This window comes from Amblyomma mixtum, chromosome 3 (genome assembly GCF_055824585.1).
Source record: "Amblyomma mixtum isolate Tamu chromosome 3, ASM5582458v1, whole genome shotgun sequence".
NCBI lineage: Eukaryota > Metazoa > Arthropoda > Arachnida > Ixodida > Ixodidae > Amblyomma > Amblyomma mixtum.
Window position 1 is genome coordinate 176,048,242 of NC_143014.1, and position 16,174 is coordinate 176,064,415.

Consider the following 16,174-nt stretch of genomic DNA (forward strand, 5'->3'; position numbering starts at 1 on the left):
AGCCTTCTGTTGTTGTAAAATCGGTCAAAAAGGCACAACGCTGCTGGCGGTGTGACGACCAACACAACCCCCAGGGATGTCGATTCCAGTCAGCCACGTGTAATTTTTGCCACAAGCGAGGGCATATCGAGAGAGCATGCATTACGAAACGGAGACTTGCCAAGATAAAGTCACCTTCCCAGCCTAATCACAGCGTCAACGCCTCAGAGAATACGCCGCTATCTGATCTCCATGGAACAACATCAGCAACACCATCTGTGTTGTACGACCTGAACACCATGAATCTCGGCACGCGACCGAAGATTTTTACAGAAGTAAGCGTACATCACCAGCTGATTAAGTTCGAGGTGGACTCCGGCGCAGCCTGTACTCTGATCAGTGAGGACACGTTCCGAACTTCATGGCCATCTGACGCACCCGCCCTGCAACAAGACGACACGCACCTGCGAACGTGGTCAGGACAGAATCTGCCACTATTGGGCTCTGCCAACGTGCAGGTTAACTACAACGGCCAGACCCATACGCTACCTCTGCTTGTTGTGAAGGGCACAGGATCAAGCCTTCTAGGGAGAAACTGGTTTTCTCCACTAGGCGTGATGATATGCGGCATACACCAGACGCCGAGCCAGAACATGGTTGAGCAACTGCAAGAGAAATACGAAAGAGTATTCTCGGAAGAGATTCCAGGAAACGAAGGGCCCCCGGTCACACTGGAGTTGTTGGACAACGCGCAACCCAAATTTCTGAAGGCCAGGCCGGTGCCGTTTGCTCTCCGAGATTCAGTTGAAAAAGAGTTGGACAAACTGGAGCAGCAAGGTGTCATCGAGCCGACGCAGCATTCCATCAAACTCTCAGCGTACGACTACGCTCTGGTCTACCGCAATGGGAGTAAACACCAAAACGCCGATGCGCTAAGCCGTCTGCCACTAGACGCAACTGTTGACGAACCATTTCCACCAGGAGACGTTCTGATGTTCGAAGCACTGCCAGAACCTCCGCTTACAGCAGGCACAGTTGCAGCATCTACGCAGAAGTGCGCAGCTCTCCGGCTAGTTTACACAGCTGTTCAACAAGGCAACGTGCATAAACTCAAAGGGGACAACTTCGACGCTTACCGCAGGCGAGCTACAGAGTTGAGCACCCATCGCGGCTGCATCATATTTGGGTCCCGAGTTGTGATGCCGAGAGAACTACGCGCACAAGCTATGTCTCTCATCCACGCCGGACATCGGGGCATCGTTGCAATGAAAAAGTGTGCCAGAAGCTACATGTGGTGGCCTGGCATTGACAACGACATCGAAACAGTGGTGCGAGAATGCAAGCCTTGCCAGAGCAGCCGGAGCGCCCCGCCGAAAGCTCCTGTCCCAGAATGGGAAAAGCCAGACACACCATGGCACACACTGCACATTGATTTTGCAGGACCAATTGAGGGCTGCACTTTCCTTGTGGTCGTAGACGCCTACACAAAGTGGCTTGAGATAAGGCAAATGGGACAGACGACTTCGGCAGCAGTCATTGACAACCTCCGATCACTATTTGCAACGTTCGGCCTGCCGCGCAAGGTAGTGTCGGACAACGGAACACCGTTTGTGTCTGCGGAGATCCTCAAGTTTTATCGCGACAACGGGATCTCATCAGTTACATCGGCCCCCTACCACCCAGCGACAAACGGACAAGCCGAGCGCTACGTAGCCGAGCTAAAACGCGCCCTTGAAAGAGATCAGACAGGCTCGCTGCAGCGCCGCCTTGCGCGCTTTCTCTTCAAGCAGCACACGACGGTTCAGAGCACAACAGGCGAGACCCCCTCGAAAATGATGTTCGAGCGTGAAATGCGAACCCAGCTCACAGCCATCCTCCCCGAGCCAAAGGCAGAGACGTTCCGGGAAGAAAAAGCAATTCCGCGCTGCGGCACGCTTAATGAGGGGCAGCGCGTCCTCGCCCGACAGTTTCTGAAAAAGCCACGCTGGGAGGAAGCTACAATTGTCAGACGCATAGGCCTGCGCTCTTGGCTCGTCAACATACATGGCACAGTAGCACGCCGACATCTCAACCAGCTGCGTAGATTTACGACGCCGTCTGAGAGCTGTCCGCCAGCGGAGAGAACACGTGCACCATTTTCCCACATAGCCTGGCACCTCTTCCCGGAAGAAGAGACTTCGCCCAGGACAGACCTAGGAGACACAGCGAACAACAGCCAGCCTACAAGTGTTTCTCCCCCGAGCGCACAAAGCCAGCGCGCCTCCACGCGTGAGCGCCGACCCCCTGCACGATACCAGGCAACTTTCTAAGGGGGAAGGAAGTGTTGTGTCCCCTTATTGCTTTTGTGTGTGTGCGCCCCCTCCTAACGACCACTCGCATTCCCCTCCTAACGACAGTTCGCATCCTCCTCCTAACGACCACTCAATCCTCCTCCTAACGACACTTGCCCCTCGTCGCACGCTGTCACCAGATGCCCCCCCACGGTGCGCCCCCGCACCCTCCTCCTGTTCTGGGAAGCCACTCCCTCCCGTGGACGCTTCTCAGCTCCCTCCTTTCTTCGGGCGGCCAGTTCGGCTCCTGCCTCGGTCGACGCTGGTCGCACCCTCATCGGCTTTAAATAAACGAAGTCTAAAAGTACCGTGTGCGTCTTTCGCTGCATTCAACACAGCGACCGGACACGACAGATACGAAAGTTATTAGCGGTGGCATTACCGTACCGTATACATCACGGAGGCGCGAACGGAGCGACGAGTTCAGAGACGGCCAGCTGACGCAACATGGTCGGCGACTTCAGAACTGGCGCGCACAGCCAACGACGGGTGCGAAACGGAGAGACACAATCGACTTGTCGCAAGCATGGGGGCTACATGCTTCGAAGAAATGTGTAGAAAACTAAGCAAATGGACTGATTAGCATGAAGCCATCGCCATGTGGGAACAGCACACAGGACGAGACAAAGGTGCTAAAGACGGCCTTTCTCGCCTAAGTTCCGCCCTGCGCGCCCTATATATATATATATATATATATACATACACACACACACATGACACCAAAAGAAAGGCTTCTTGCTCTTTGTTGAGACAAACAGTTCAAATTTCAAGCAGAGGCAAGGCAGTGCACTTTGCCAAAGCGTTCTTTAAGGGCAAGGGGAAACCATTTTGTACATAACAAAGGGGAAAAAAGAACAAAAATGAAGTTGAATATGGCACACCATTTGACAGAACCGAATCATGTTCTGCGGAGCAATAAAAGATGGCGCTTTGACGAACGCTATTTAAACGGCTAAACGACTCAGCGAAAAGCGGCCGCTAAATATTCGTTTCTCCCCTGTCCACTCCAACGAGTACATGACGCGACTCTCCGAAGCAGACTGAGGACGTCAGCTGTTATAACCTTCCCTTCCTCGCGTAGTAGCGATCCACGTTCATATCTGGCACATCACGCCACGCAGGCGGAGGTGGTGCTTCCCGACTTCTTTACCGGCTTCCGCATTAGCCGAGACATCCGCGATAATTTCAGGGTCCGCGAGCTCGCCCACTCAGCCGCGGTACGTCACCGTCCGCATTCAGCCACCTCGCTCGGTTCGATGCCGTTCGTAACAGCACAGAAGGAACCTCCCGACGAGCTGCCCCCACAGCCGTCCAAGGCCGCTCCGAACGCACAACAACAATCGGCGCAACGAGCGCGCATGTGCTTGTCTAGTAAGTGCGAAGCGCCGAGAACGACTGATATCTTTGCGCGATGCAGCGAAACTTACGGTTCTACGATAACAAGACACACACGCAAGCAAACAAGCGCTGGCCTGCGCTGTGGTCACTGGATATGAATTAGCGCCAATGTGTACAGCGACATGATCTCCATCTCATATACAGCTCTATACATTCCGGCGGGACAGTGCTGCAAGATTTCGGGAAGCACACACAACATGGGGTGGGGACAAGCCTGAGAACAAGTCGCCCCCAGCCCACACGGCGAAGGACGCAACCGGTAAGACGGCAGAAAGCAGCTACGGAATTCGCCGCTGTCACGGTAAACAGCCAAGCACTCTCAACGGGCACAATATCTGCACACGGAACGCTGCCTCGGCTTTATTCGCTGCCTGAGGTGCGTGATGAACGTTGCGCGCGGCAAACACGCATACCAAACATACCAGGTAACCCGAATAAGGCGCGCCAAGAATTAAGAAAGAAACTACGGAATTTTGATTATTTAAGTAATGTTACAGTAAGGTGTTGCTAAAGGTATTAACTTGGGTTATATGGTTCGTCAACTCGGCGAAAGAAAAGCGCGAGAAACGAGGACAGACAGAAGCGCACACACAGCAGTGCTGCCTGTCATCCTAGATTTTTTCTTTTTTTTTTTTACTAAACGGCATTGCTTATAAATGTTGCAGCCGGTCTCCCAGGGCACAAGGGCATAATTTTATTTCGCACTTAACATAACCACTTAGATGATTGGGTTTTTAATCGCACTACAGAGCCCCAAGCGACAACAGAAAAATTAAATTCCGGAATTTCTCTACTCTCAAAAGGTAACGCGTAAAATCCTAACTATACACGAACGCTACCAGAGGTGGAAATTAAACACGACGTCCCGCCGCGAACGCTTTCGATTCCGCTCAAAGTACGCAAAAAAAAAAAAAAGAAAATTCGCAATTCATGTACACACAAAGAAAATAGGCCATCTGGGGACTGCAATTATTGACTTTTACTTGCCGAAGTATTACTGCGAGCTCTCAGGCACGCCCACATTGCCTCAGTATCCGAACTCAGCGGAATGAACTTGTGCTTTCTTCCCACGCCAAGTTTCTAAGCGGAATATATAGCAGTGTAGACAAATTAAGCTCAAGAAATTAATTAAACCAGTGTGATTATAAAGCGATCTGGTTTGCTCTCCGCGGCCCCCAACAACGCTGTTTCATTCCTTACCGCAACTCGTACAAGTTTTTTTCTTCTTCTTCTTTTAAAACCCTAGCTTACGTTAGCCGGACACGTGGTGCGTCCGCAATTGACGTCATACCGTGTAACGCTGCTAAATTACTAGCCATATTGAGCACAAGCTTTACCTTTTGCTTGCTTGTTTTTTTTTTATTTCTTTTCTTCTTCCTTGCAGTCTTTTTTCCATCTCTCGTAATCAGCGCGACCAGCCAGGAAAAAAAAAGAAAGCACGTCGCTGCCTTAGTTTCTTTTTTCTCCCATACCGGGCGCTTTATACCACAGCGCCGGAAATGCGCGTTAATTAACGCTCTCCGGTGCAATCGGCACAGCGTATTCCATTTTTACGCTTCCTCAAATAAAGTTCAAATTAATTCCGTGCTCATCTTTCAAAGATCCAAAAGGTGAAAGTAAGAAAATGTAATCATGCAGTGTCGGCAAAGGAGTTTCCGAAACAGGTGAGTTTACAAAAGAAGAGCGCGGCACTCCCCATGCATTGCTGAACCGATGACGCCAAGATAGCGAAGTCGGGGAGAGAGTGCAATAGAGCAATGTTGCCCGCGATGTCAGCCTATCGCTATGCCCAACAGCCAAAGCGGGTGCTGTTGGAGTATAGAAGCGAGATCGCTTTCAACGCCATGTGCTCCAAAGAAAGACTATACCGCTGCAGCGGCGCCGCCTTTTTCTAATGTCTGCCCTCGGCTAATTTTCTCCTTCCTCGAGCGGCAAGGGAACATGATTAGGGAATTAAGCTTGTTCGCCAATTGGCGCTCGCTACATTAATGAACACTATATTAAGAACGCACGAGAGAACCACCGAGAAGAAATGCCGCGCTTCAATCAGCTTCTAATGAAGCTACGTATTCCTAAGAGCTGCTATCACACTTTCTTTCCTTTATTCCTACCGACTTGCTTGCAGCGCATAATGCTGCACAGGGAAATAAAGTGATTTTCTCTTTCTCTTAAGTTACGACCACCGTTTTTTTTTTTTTTTTTTTTTACGACGCGCCTATGTAGCCTGCCGCATATGCAGGGTGCCTCTCGTGCTTCCCGAAAACGCTAATCATATATGCGGAAATCCTGTTCACTGTTTTAATATTCACCCACTCATCGTTTCGTTTACTTTCTTTTTTCTCATTACTCTTTTCTCGCGAATCTAACTTCTGAAGTGGCCGGCCTTTTTGTACACTATGGCCATCGTCAGTGTTCATGTACTTTTCGGGACGTAACAACGACCAAGGAGCAGGGTACACGCTATCACTCGATAGCTGCGAGACAAAAGCAGGACAAAACAGCTTTCAACGCAGTGTAATTACGTTGAAGCCACAAGGGCCGACGAAGAGTCAAAAGCACGGTCGTCGAGCGACATATAGCAGCCAGTGGTTCTACTAAACGACACTGCAGCGGAGCGAATCGCCGTTGCCAGCATATATTGACCGCAGGCTCCGCACCTGCGCTTCCTTAAGGGTTCCCCGTCCAACGCCTATCCCCGGCACTGCAGCACGAGAAAAACAGGAATACCGAAGTAAATAAAGCCGTTAGAGGTACCGCAAGAGTGACGTCGAGCTACTACGTATTCACACTGGGCGCGTTTGCACAACTTGCAGGCCCCATTTTTATACACGCGTCTGCAGCACATTAGACGATCGCGGGGGAAAAAGCCATAGCGCGATGAAGCTGGGCCTATATTAAGAACAGAATAATAAATGCGAGATGCGAGACACGCCGTAAGCTACAAGCATCGAATCGTGATTGCAGAGCACAAACACTAAAACGTCACCGCTACGTTTCTTTTCTTTTTTTTTTTTTTTCGCTCGCCTGACTGCTGCTCCTGCTGCCTTGTACAGACCTCAACACACAGTTTTCTATAGTTCGCTAAGGGAGCACAATACCCTACCGCTCGAGTGCGGCTCTACTGAGTCAAAGAAGAAGCATTAAAAAGTCGCCGCTCCGGAGTGCGCAGTTCGAGCGCTACAGACAAGTGTGCGGTTACGAGGCGTCTTTAACGTATTCCCTGTCTCAAATCATCGAACGGACGCATTGAGCGTAGCGAGTTTGCCCAACCAGATAATCTCATCTGGGATACACCTAGGTTGCCCAGGCTGACATCCCAAAACGCTGCTCTTCACGTGCTGTTATATTCCAACCGGCGGAGCAAGAAAACTTGCTCCGCGAAACCGAAGGGCGATTCAGACTCAGACCCTGAGTTCCGGTTGGACCGCGAAGGGCACCTCGCTCATTCGCGGATTCGGAGAGTTGCTCCGAATCGACGACTGGAATGCGCCATTAGTACTCTTAACCCAAAACGCCAGATCAATTTAATCCCAGAGCCGTGATCTGGCCTATAGGCAGACTCCCACAACGTTCGCGGAAAAGTCACCCGCCAATTTTCGCGCAAAAGCACCCGCCGCGAGCAGCAATGCCGTCACGAGGGGCAAGGCGGACAGCCGCACAGACTCGCGGCGCCCTCGCGCATAAAATGAGGCGGGCCCGATAGGAATCGACAGAGAGGGAGCGACCGCCAGCTCTCCATCATGCCGAGACGAGCGCCACAAAGTTGCGCATGCCAGCGGAGCCGACAAGGCAGACGACTCGGTCTGCAGCGGCGAAGAGACGGCAGCGCCTATCCTCGTCCGTTTTACACGACGTCGCGACCGTATCGCATGCACGATATGCTGCAGGCCGGCGCGATGCTGTAAATCCACCCCGTCGCGCTCGTTGAAGGGGAACACAGTAGCTAGCGACAGGGCAGAAAGCATCGCAGCTCGCAATCCAGAAAGCCAGGAACGCGTCATGGGCGACGATGTGTAAGGGAACGTATACACTTGTCAAGATCTCGAAAAGGGCAAAAGTGTAACATGGCAAGGCAAATTGAGAGAGACGCGAGTTCAAACAGAAGAGGAGCACGGTGTCCTTTGCCCTTTAAGGGCAGCCCCCTACAGGATGCCTCGTGCCGCGTAAGGGGGGGGGGGGGGGGGGAGTTGCCCCCTCTGCATTTCTTGGCAATAAATGTTTCCACCACCACCACCCGGGCCACACGGGGCGCCGCGCTTCCCTTTATTTCCGGCGTCGCGCCATTTTCTTATTCGCTTCTTGCCGACCGAGAAAGCGCAGCATGAAATGCGGCGGGTGCTCTTTTCGCAACCACCGCTCGAATCCTTTCTGCAAAGCAGCGCCGAACTTCGGATCCAACTGACAACGGCGACGACGTCAAAAATGAAGGTGGTAAATCACGTCAGCTAAGCGCACAGTGCAAAGAAATCGCGCGACACGCCGCGCACCTCATTATTGGCCAAGGACTCACCCGGCAACGACCTCTCGAAGGAGGGAGGGGGGGGGGGGGGGGGGCATAATTCGTACCGACTCTTTTCCTGATTCATGCATTCGCCTCATTGTCACTGGTCGGCCCCGCTTCAGTACACTGTATCCGGCGACCGGCATGGCTTGCTAGCATTAGCCCCGACATGAGAGGCGGAATCCACCGATTTATCACCACCACCAACAACACCATTGGTTACGCCCTCTGCAGGACAAATGCCTCCGGGCCCATTGACCTTCAATCATCCTTACAATCTACTGCGCCAGCCGCCGCCAACCTATCCCAACAATCGCTGCGTTGTCCCCAATCCACGTAATACAAGCCTTTCCTCTAGATTCCTGTTGCAGCCTCACAGGGGAGCACTGGTATAGGATGCGGTATAAAATTTCTCTTCAGGGTAGAAGCGGCTTAATGGATCGCTTGTTAAAAAAAAATAAACGGGGTAAGCATGGTTACCCTACGCAAAATTTCTGCGTAAGGGGGGCGACCCCCCTTTACGGATATATATAATTATGCTGTTGTTCGTAAAATGAGAGTGCGTCCAAAAGGCATACTTATTCTCCTTATAAGTCTTTCTGGCCGTCGGCATCCGCGGCCACTACTTGGCTAAGACAGATGTCGTCTTATCGGCTCCAATACCGCAACTTGTAGCGTAGCAGCCCCGCTCACTCACTGTGGTGAACTCTGAAGAAAAAGAAGACGACGACCCTGTGGTGTGAAGCCCAAACGTCATTCTGCTATTTCTATTTATTACTTAATTTATCTATTTATTTTCCCAAGAAAACAAAACGAACCAAACAAAAAAATTATCAAAAACTCTCTATGCACCCCTCTTCTTGGCCGATCCCCCTGTGTGGGTATGCGCCATTCTATGATGTGAACAACAACAAACATGCATCCTGGCCAATACCCCGCCGTGGGTATGTGCCATTAAATCTGAGAACATCATCACCATCTTAGCCGTTGTTGCGTGTTGAAACTCGGCGTGTTGCAGATTCAGCTGAGCTACAACCCCCTTGTACATTTGGTGGCGGCTGCTATACCTTCCCCCTCTCATCCTGGAGCTCCGTAGCCGCACGCCAACGTCCGCTATGCCCGAAGTCACCAGCCAGACAGCCCCCGTTAATTCGCCTACCATCCTCTGTTCCGGCGGGCTCCGGCAGCGCGACCCCAGGATCTTCAGCGGCGCCGACGACCACGATGCCGACGACACATTTGTAGTACGAGCGCGTCAGCGCCTACAACAAATGGGACGATGCCACCCAGCTCGGTAACGTTTTATTCTATATAACCGACGTGGCTAATTTGCGGTTCCGAAATCACGAGGCCGAGTTGCCTCAAGCCTACAACCCTCTTACACACACTATCTATCGTGGAAGGTCGTTTCCTTCTTCATATTTAGGTCCTCCCCCGAGTTACCTAGCAGGGTGATGTAATCAGCAGATTGGAGGTTACTTAGGTGTCTGTTAGCTCTCCACCCGGTTATTTCCAAACGAACCTGTTGCAAACATGCAGTTACCCATAGCCGATGGTAGAATGAATCGGCAAAGCAATCGCTACAAAACACGGCCCCGATCCCCAGCACATGCTCCGGCCCAAATCGCGGAATTTCACCTCGGAACTTCACGACGAGACGGAGGCAAACCTCTGGCGTCGTTTACATTTCCTCGGGCATTAAAATAGCCGAGATCAAGGCTACCTCAGTGCAAGCAGGAGTGAAGTGTCCCGCCATAGCAACCCTGAACAAGAGGTTGCGAGTTCGATACTTGGCCGCGGCATATCTATGGGGTGAAAATTGCCGTGTACGAAATATCGGTACACGGTAAATAACGCAAGGGGATAGACGAGTGACCTCGTCAATGCGAAGCTAAATAACAAAAGGACAATTTTGTAATAAGCTCGTGCGTTCCAAAGCTACAGGTGGGCGCATGCTGTAATGGAGGGATCCAGATTAATTCAAATCACCTGCGGTACTTCACAGTACATCTAAATGTCAACGCGCGGGCGTTTCAATGCATAAAATGCATACACGGTCACATTTTCACTTTCCCCCGTCCGCTATCGCCATGCCCGTCGAACATGCACTGTCGGGGGTGGGTAGGGGAGCAGCACTGCACGAAGGAGCTCGTAGATACTATATGCGGATACAATTCAAGAGCAAAGCGGTAGATGCACCTCAAAGGAGGTCCAGCCAACAGCGTCGACAGATTTTCATGACGCCGCGGCGGTTAATCCTCTTTCAACATCCACACACTGCGATGTGTTGTTAGCATCTCCAAGGGGACCACAGCGACATGAGAATCTGTGGACGCCGTTGGCCTCCTTCGAGGGGCATTTGCCGTTTCGGGTTTGAGTTGCATCCGACTATAGCTATTCTCCGCCCTACAGTGAAGACCGTTTCTTTTTTAGTGCGACAGCATTAAAAGCCTCATCGGAGAAAAATCCCGCGGCGTCTGGCGTTGCCTGCCATTAAATTCGCTAATTGGCTAGCGGGATGTGACATCATCGGTGATGTCACCAGATCGGAGAAATCTCATTGGCTGTAGGGACGTGACGTCACCAGATCGGAGACTGAACACAGGCTCGACCGAAGTGACGTCAGGTAACAGACCAGGTTCGTCTGCCTGAATTGCTCCACCTGCCAATCGTGGCAGGAGGCGCTGACTAATCCCTGAGAAAAAAAAAACGAAAACAGACAACTGAGGCCTACAAGCCAAATAGCCTGCTGAAGCAAAAAGAAGGCTTACGGCAGCTATTCCTTCTCTGCATTGCTCGAGAAAAGCAACCTAGGTCTCACAAGCCCCTCCAGTCGCTTACGGAACAGGCATCAACAGCTTTGAACGCTATCGCACTGGCAACACATAATTTAATTAGGTGTTCTTGTGAATTTCTTCTTTCAGGTACGCTTTCGTGATAGCGTCTAGGTTTATTCCCGTTTACTCGTGACATCCAAGACGATCCATACAGAACAGTAGGCGCAAAGCCTCCGCATGTCCGACTCCACTGACGCCCTTTGCACACTATTCTGAATAGTTATCTACAACACCGGTTTGTTGGCAGGCGGGGCGCCAGCTGGTCATATACCTGTGCATAGAATGCAGGCACTAAGATCAAGCCGCCCTTGGAGCATCCCGCTATTTCCAAGTCCAATTCGACATTCTCTTCCAACCGAAACCAAAGAACGACCAACGTATTCTCCCTCCGACTGACCCCGCCGCAGCGAGCATGGTAACCAGAAAAAAAAAAAATGTAAACAGCAAAGTTAGGTTGTTGTTATTCCGAAAGCAATACTACTTGCACTTTCACGCCTTTGCCGTGCCGCGGCCGGTGACCACCATCGTGCTGCGGCGGTGACCACCATTGACCTTCATTTGACCTTGATTGCATTAGATAGGATTAGATTGGATTGGACTGGATTAGATTACATTACATTATATTAGACTAGATTACATTGGATTAGATTGGATTGTATAACCGATGCATCACCACAAGTCTAACCACAAGCACCACCACCAGCTACAGTACCAGCTGTACCATGGCGTAGGTACGGATATTGCTTTCGCAATTACCGGGCTTAACCAAGCTAAGCCACAGCGAATTTTTTTGTGCCGGCAGATATCGATTAAGGGAGTAATTATTTATTAGCGTCCGCCTAAGCGCAGTTGTACAACCACAAGGGTAAGATATATCCATAGTTGATTTCGTTTGGTTTATGGGGTATAACGTCCCGAAGCGACTCAGATCATGAGGGACGCCGTAGTCAAGGGCTCCGGATACTTTCGACCACACGAGGTCCTTTAACGTGCACTGACATCGCTAGGTACACGGGTCTCTAGAATTTCGCCTCCATCGAATAAATGCCACCACCGCATCCGGGATCGAACCCGCGTCCTTCGAATCAGCAGCCGATCACCATAACCACTGAGTCACCGCAGTGGCTGCCGTGAATTTTTATTCAGTGAAACAAGTATTTGGTGTGGAATTCAGTGATAGCCAACAATAAGAGGATATTTCTTTACCAGCCACTATAAACGAACTCATCTATGTTGTCCGAGTTGAAGAACTTGTCGCAGTTAATGAATCGTAACCAGTTAGGTTCAGGTGGTAGATCGACCTTTTTAGAAGCCGTATAAACACCTAGTAACTGTCGGTAAAGAAAACACGTGACGAAAAGGTACCAGCCGATGCGGAAATAGAGCAGCAAGGGATTCTGAAGGTAAAGCTCTGAATTCGTTTCAAAAAGCGCGTCTAAGATGCTCAAATGTTTCAAACAAAAAATTATCAGCTATAACGGCAGGTCCCCATGGCTCGTTTGCTTTTGCGCAATAATACCGCGACCTGACCAGTTAGGTTACCCTTCCGGCATCTCGCACTTGTGGAGCTTCATTCATCGACCAAACCTCTCAGGATACCTCGCTGATGCGCTGAATTTCGACGCGCGCTTTTCAGTGGGGACAAAAAGAAAACGACTCTCCTGCACGTGTTACCGAACCCACCGACTCCCAATGAAAGGAAAGAAAAGAAAAGCCACGAAATGGGCGGCAGCCAGAACGTAACTACACAGACTAGTACAATGCTATGGAATTGAGCCCGTTTCGCCGAAGGGCATTTGCAGTTTGAAGATTTGTTGCGTTCTGAAAAGCTGCTTTCGACGCATACTTACTGACGTCGCCGTTTCTATTGCAGCCCAGAATGTTGAAAATTCAAGTTGAGATGTCTTTGTTGCTACTGAAGACGCTCGCACGAAGTCCGTAAAGTTGCAGCCAACGTGCAACATCTTGCCGAGGACGTACCCTCGGCTTCCGAAAGCCTGCTTCATATTATTATTGTATATTATTATTATTATCGTCATCACCATTCGATGCGCCAAAAGAGGCTCGCCATATGGCTGCCCAAGTGCGTGTATAGGAAGTAGCGGATGGAGACTGCCAAAGCCGGTGTCAGAAGAGCCAGCGGGAAAAAAAGAAAAAAAAAAGAACAAAAGAAACGGGATTTTCCTGGTCTGCCTCACTTCAGACGCCTCTCTCTCCCTCTAGAATTCACAACCGGATCGTAAAGGAACTCTAACGAGCGAGAAAAGACGTAAAAAAAGCGTCGAAGCAAAGAGAGAGAGAAAGAAAAAAACTTCCGGCGTTTTTCGCAATTCGCAAGCCCCGCGGCTGGCGAATAGCGAGAGGCAGAAAGTGAGATGCGAGGTCCTCAGCGCAAATATACCTATAACCGGGCCGCGCCCGATGACAAAGAGGCTGCCCTCTAGGGGGCATCGCGCATTTGTACGGGCGACTGCAGAGCGCAGCCGCCGCACGAACAGGCAATGAGCGGTATCGCGCTACCCGCGTAATCTGAGGCCAAACTGAGCGGCTCATACGAGGAGCCGGGCGCGGGACACCGCCGGCAGGGACTGCATGTCACCCGCAATACATCAGAAGGTGCAACAGTGGCAGGCCCATGAGCGAAGTAGGGGAGAACGAAGCAAAGCAGGGGACGAAGACAAAGTGGCGCCCTCGTGTGTATGTAGCGAAGACGGCAGAAAGGCGCCGAAGGTTCTGCGTTCACAAATACAGAAGAAACATGGCGATGTTTCATAATTACACCATGTCCACTCGCTGCCGCGCTTTCACGGTCAACGCAAGAAACACAGCAACTACAGCTGCAAACAATACAAAAGGTAGTACACCGGCGCGTGGAGGTGAGGGCCGGCGGAGCGCATCTACACGCTACACAGTGGAATGTCGTTAAAAACGGAAATAAAATAAGCACGGAGGTCCTGCCAGTCGAATTCCTCCACTGCCAATGTTACGAAGCCCCCCCCCCCCCCCCCCCCCCCCCCCCAAGAAAAAAAAAATGTTGGAAGTGTACAAGATCTCGCGCGTAGCCGCCCGAAAGAGAAATACAGAGCGGTCCTGTGAGAAGGCAAAGCGAAAATGACCGAAGCGGCGCGGCGGGGAAGGCAATCCGCCGCGACGACCGATTGCCGTGGGGCACCGGGCGACAGCCGCGGGGCGGACGGAAGCGATGGGCGCCGCGCACGGCACCATTTGTACCCGTCACCGGCAGCAGCCGCAGGCAACGGGCAGCAGACAACAGATGCCCGGGGCCGCTTCTCTGCGAGCGCCACTGATGGCCTCGGCGCGAGGCCGGACCTGACGCCCTGGAAGATGGGCAGGGAGAGGGAAACGCAGGTCCACCGCTTTCTTCCAATAAATTTACGCACACCTCGGCAAGACACGACAGATGAGAAAGCTCGCCCCCGTACACAGGGTCGAGCTGAGAAAATTCGGACCCGGGGCCCTGTCGGCGTCCCTGCACCCAAGCTCGTCCCACGTAATGGCTGGCCAAAGCACAAATAACTTGAGATTCCACCCTCCTATTTCTCGCAGTACTGTCAAGTCCTGATGAATCCTCTCCTTTCCAGAAACGGGCCGCGCGGTTATCGCGACGCTGAATGCGCATGTGCCCGCCCGCAGCTATATTGGCACCAGCGCCGCGTGATCAGCGAGAATGCGAGCGACCAGCAGGCTGCACATTCGCCAACGGTGCAGCCGAATAAAAAATTCATGCTGGACTTAAGTCAGGGTCGGAATAATTATGCCGGGAATAATCAGGTCAGGCAAGAGGAAAGATAACTGGAGCGTGACATCGTTGTCATGACAACGGTATCAAGCAGAAGAAAAAAATTCGTCCCTGAGCAGGAGTGGAACCACCGCCGGCGAAAACAGAGAAATTCATTTTCCCGGTGCCTCAGACAACTAGGCCATCGCGTTTTTCTTATTTCTCAAAAATGGTATTTATTACCGTGGGCACGAACATGCACGTGAACTTTAGCAGAGTGGTTTTGTTGGGCGAGTTGGTTTACCATATTGAAATATACCTGCGCTTAAAAGACACGGACTGAAAGATTCAGATTCAGAAAAATTCAGTTGTAAGTCCAGCGCTGTGTGTGTGTGTCTCTATCTTTCACTCCGTGTCTTTTAAGCGCCGGTATATTTCAAAATGTACGTGAACGTGTACATGTTCATGTGTACATACATGAACATGTATACGGCAATGGCTAATTAGGAAAACAGTGTCAAATCAACATGACGCATAAAACGACACACCTAAGCAACCAAGCACTATAGAAAAGAGGCAATGCACATCACTAATACATCACAACACAGCCGCAGCCTGTCGTGCTGCGTGCGGGGTTAATTAGCTTTTTTTTCTTTAAACATCAGGTCTCAGTCAAACACCAGGTGCGATGAAGCAGTTGAAACCGAAACTAACCGCAGCTTCCTACGCTCGCCCCAGGTCCCATACACTATCCTGCATAAGGCCGAAGAGTAACTTGTGGCGGAGAAGCGTTTGGTCGGGACATAACGATCGGACTCCGAGCAACGCTTAATGCACAGGCGATAAGATCTGACGCGAAGTGAAGGGTGTTCGACGCTCCCTGTTTTGCTCACGCGACACAGGCCAACAAGAAAAGCTGCGCTGCGGTGAGCTTCGTTCATCGAAGCTCAGCGAACACGATGCGGACCACCGACTGAGCCGCGCCCAGCGCAACGCTGCGCGGATTGTTCGATGAGATCGCGACGTAATGAAAGACGGAAATGGACAGAGCAGTCTTTCTCGCAAACAAAACCAGGTTTACCTTCTACTCCTGCGTCCATGCTTGGACCCGTGCGGGCACACATCTTTCACCTTCGTCGTGCCCTTCCCAAACGGTGGCAGACAACCCTGTGTCGTCAGGACAAATATTGTTGGCCGACTCTTATTTCTGTATATTTCACTCCTTTAGTGAAGCAGGTGCGGCAGAAAAAACGAAAACGACGTAACGATGCTCCAAATAATAACAAAATAAATCTAGAAACCTTAGAATCTACGAAGATATAAAGGGTCCGCTGTGATCTGGTGAGCGAAATGGTGCGCCGTCGCCACACACCGCCTATATAATAATAAT

At 51.1% G+C, this 16,174-nt stretch overlaps 1 protein-coding gene across 6 annotated transcripts in view; it reads right to left on the minus strand.

Annotated features, from left to right (window-relative positions):
- Positions 1–16,174, minus strand: part of Evi5 (ecotropic viral integration site 5) — a 336,527-nt gene that overhangs the window by 186,248 nt on the left and 134,105 nt on the right. The gene's annotated exons all lie outside the window — the stretch shown is intronic.